This window comes from Coffea eugenioides, unplaced genomic scaffold, assembly GCF_003713205.1.
Source record: "Coffea eugenioides isolate CCC68of unplaced genomic scaffold, Ceug_1.0 ScVebR1_319;HRSCAF=973, whole genome shotgun sequence".
In the NCBI taxonomy this organism is placed as follows: Eukaryota; Viridiplantae; Streptophyta; class Magnoliopsida; order Gentianales; family Rubiaceae; genus Coffea; species Coffea eugenioides.
Genome location: NW_020863754.1, coordinates 6,121 through 10,265, shown reverse-complemented (window position 1 = coordinate 10,265; position 4,145 = coordinate 6,121). Strand labels below are relative to the sequence as shown.

Sequence of the window (4,145 nt, the reverse complement as noted above, 5' to 3'; positions counted from 1 at the left end):
TAATTTTTAGTTTATTTCTGATAAAAATCCCCCGTGTCCCGAACTTGAAAAAAATCGAATTTTTCCCAGTCCCTGTGGATTCGACCCTACTCACTACTATACACAGAAAATTCATTTTTCTCGAGTAGGTATTTATTATTGCACAGGCTCGACACCTGTCAATTTTTGGCGCCGTTGCCGGGGACTGGCGTTAATCATTTGTTTCTTTTTAAGTTCATTTTTTTTCTGGTATTTTTCTAGTTTATGCCTCGCTCTTCTCGTACAGGCGAATTAATTTTCGACCCTGAAGTAGAGAAGACCGCGCGTAGAACGAGAAAAGAAACCAGGCGGCTCAGGGAGGAGCAATACGATATTGCACCTCAGGAACTTGATCCAGAGGTTGAGCCGACAAATTTGTCTGGTGACAATTCAAGTGATTCAGACCAAGAGGAAGTCACTATGGCAAATGCACGAACACTAAGGGAGTTGGCTGCTCCTGATTTAAATCAGCAGCCCTTGTGCATTACTTTTCCACATTTAAATGATGACACTCCCTTTGAACTAAAATCTGGTCTAATTCATCTCTTGCCATCTTTCCATGGTCTACCAGGTGAGGAGCCCTACAAGCACTTGCAAGAGTTCGACGTCGTTTGCAACAGTATGAAGCCTCCGGGAATTACAGAAGAGCAAATAAAGATGAGGGCTTTCCCCTTCTCTTTGAAGGACTCTGCAAAAGACTGGCTCTACTACCTACCGCCTGGTAGTATCACCACGTGGGATCAATTGAAGAAAAAATTTCTGGACAAATACTTTCCGGCGTCTCGAGCTGCGAGCCTGAGGAAAGAGATATGTGGTATCAAACAACACCCAGGCGAGTCACTCTATGAGTACTGGGAGAGGTTTAAGAAATTGTGCACCAAATGCCCTCAGCATCAGATAAGTGAGCAACTGCTCATTCAATATTTCTATGAGGGGTTGCTTTTCAGGGACAGAAGCATAATCGATGCTGCAAGTGGAGGGGCGTTAGTGAACAAAACCCCTCGAGGAGCATGGGAGTTGATTGAAGGGATGGCTGAGAACTCACAGCAGTTTGGTTCAAGAGAGGACATCCCGACGCGTAGGGTGAATGAGGTGGAAACGTCCTCTATCCAACAGCAGATCTCCGAATTAACATCTTTCGTAAGACAATTAGCTGTGGGGAGTGCTTCACATGTCAAAGCGTGCGGGGTATGCACTGCCGTGGGTCATCCTACGGAAATGTGTCCAATGGTTCAAGAAGAAACTGCTGAACAGGTGAACATGGCGGGCCACGCGCCCGCGCCAAGAAAGCCGTACGACCCATACTCAAGTACCTACAATCCTGGTTGGAGGGATCACCCCAACCTTAGTTATGGAGGAAATAGGCAGTCTAACTTTGTGCCAAATAGACAGCAAGGACACCAACAGCAGTACCATCATCGCCCACCACCACTTTCAAACTCAAGTCCGTCCATGGAAGAGATGATGAAGCAATTACTTGCTAATCAACAAAAGACGGATTCAGACCTGCAAAGCATGAGAAATCAACTGGGACAGGTGCAATCATTGCAAAATCAAATGAATCAAATGGCTATAACAATCAACCGTTTGGAGTCCCAAGTTCAAGGAAAATTGCCATCTCAACCTGAGGCAAATCCAAAGAATGTAAGTGCAATGACTTTAAGGAGTGGCAAGGAAGTTCAAGGACCCGAACCGGTGATTCCTAAAGACAAGGACGAGGAACGGATTGAGAAAGAATTGGAAGAGGAGGGCACAGACAACAAAAATGCAAAGGTACCCTCGAACCCAATTCCTACAGCTAAAACTAATCCACCTCCCTTTCCTAGCAGGTTAGAGAAACCAAAGAAGCAAGACAAGGAAAAAGAGGTCCTGGAGATTTTTCGCAAGGTGGAGATCAACATACCCCTACTGGATGCGATTAAACAAGTACCCAGGTACGCAAAATTTTTGAGGGACCTGTGTGCCAACCGCAAGCGGTTGAAGGGGGATGAACGAGTTATAGTTGGGGAGAATGTTTCAGCAATTCTACAAAGAAAGCTTCCACCGAAATGCGGAGATCCAGGTATGTTTACTATTCCTTGTAGGATAGGTAATACTTTGATTGGGAAGGCCATGTTAGACCTGGGAGCCTCAATTAATGTCATGCCAAAGTCCATTTATGCCTCCTTAAACTTAGGCCCTTTGAAAGAGACTGGGATAATAATTCAATTAGCTGATAGGACCAATGCATACCCTGACGGGTTGATTGAAGATGTTTTGGTAAAAATTAATGAATTGGTTTTTCCAGCTGATTTTTATGTGCTCGACATGGAGGATGAACACTCCCGTGATCCGTCACCTGTGTTGTTAGGTAGACCCTTTTTGAGTACAGCCCGAACCAAAATTGATGTTAATAAGGGTACTTTGTCTATGGAATTTGATGGTGAGATTGTTCACTTTAACATCTTTGAGACCATGAAATATCCATCCGATTCAAATATTGGCTCTGTTTTCTCGATAAATGTTATTGACCCTGCTATACAGGAGGTTTTTGAAATTGAAGGCAGGGATGAACTAGAGGTCGTCCTGACCAGGCACTTTGAGTCCGAAACAACTTCTAGGGTAGAGTTGAGTGAAGAGCTTAAATGCGTGATTGGATCGTTGCAAACGTTACCAACCACGAAGACAAGGTATGATCTTGCACCGATTTTCATACCCGAACCTCACCAAAGGTTACTTCCATCTGTGGTGCAGGCACCTGTCTTGGAACTAAAACCACTGCCGAAACACCTAAAGTATGTATACTTAGGTGAAGGGGAGACACTTCCAGTGATCATCTCCGCGGGTTTATCAAAGGTGCAAGAAGAGAAACTACTTCGAGTTCTTAGGGAACATAAGCAGGCGATAGGATGGACCATCGCCGACATCAAGGGAATTAGCCCTGCGGTGTGTATGCACCGAATTCGACTCGAGGAGAATGTTAAACCCGTACGGCAAGCTCAACGGAGATTAAATCCTCTCATGATGGAAGTCGTAAAGAAAGAGATTTTAAAACTGCTGGACGTTGGAATTATATTTGCAATATCAGATAGCCCGTGGGTAAGTCCAGTACAGGTGGTCCCGAAGAAGGCAGGGGTGACAGTGGAATCAAACCAAGAGGGTGAGCTCGTACCAATTCGAAAGCCCACCGGATGGCGACAGTGTATCGATTACCGAAAGCTAAATGCCGTCACGAAAAAGGACCATTTTCCCCTCCCTTTCATTGACCAGATGGTGGAGCGATTAGCAGGTCGAGCTTACTATTGTTTTTTGGATGGATTTTCAGGTTATTTTCAAATTGTCATCGCACCCGAGGACCAAGAGAAGACTACTTTCACCTGCCCATTTGGAATATTTGCATACCGAAGGATGCCATTTGGATTATGTAATGCACCTGCTACCTTCCAAAGATGCATGGTAAGTATTTTTTCAGAATATGTTGAGAAAATTATTGAGGTTTTCATGGACGATTTCAGTGTATATGGTGAAAGTTTTGAAAGCTGTCTAGATAACCTGAAATTGATCTTAGTAAGGTGTATAGAAACTAATCTCGTGCTTAATTGGGAAAAATGTCATTTTATGGTTGAACACGGGATAGTTTTGGGTCATGTTGTATCATCTACAGGTATTGAGGTTGATAAGGCAAAAATAGATGTTATATCTACTTTACCTTACCCCGCGAGTGTGCGGGAAGTTCGTTCTTTCTTGGGTCACGCAGGTTTCTATAGAAGGTTCATCAAGGATTTCTCGAAAATTGGAGCACCCTTGTTCCAACTTTTGCAAAAAGATGTATCCTTCGAATTTGATGAAGCGTGTAAGGGGGCATTCAATAAGTTAAAGGAGTTATTGATCACCTCACCTATTATCCAACCCCCTGACTGGAACCTCCCATTCGAGATCATGTGTGACGCCAGCGACTATGCAGTGGGTGCGGTATTGGGTCAAAGAGTAGGAAAGGCAGCTCATGCTATCTACTACGCATCTCGAGCCTTGAACGGAGCTCAATTGAACTATTCAACCACCGAAAAAGAGCTTTTAGCAGTTGTTTTTGCCTTAGAAAAATTTCGGTCTTATTTACTTGGTGCTAAAGTTATTATTTTTTCTGATCA

The 4,145-nt window shown here is 43.9% G+C and overlaps 1 non-coding gene across 1 annotated transcript; it reads right to left on the bottom strand.

The window, feature by feature from the left end:
• Positions 1 to 810: 810 nt before the first annotated feature.
• On the bottom strand, positions 811 to 917 carry LOC113757656. The gene has a single exon (XR_003466442.1). It is a non-coding gene; the product is annotated as a small nucleolar RNA R71 (small nucleolar RNA).
• Between the last annotated feature and the right edge of the window lie 3,228 nt (positions 918 to 4,145).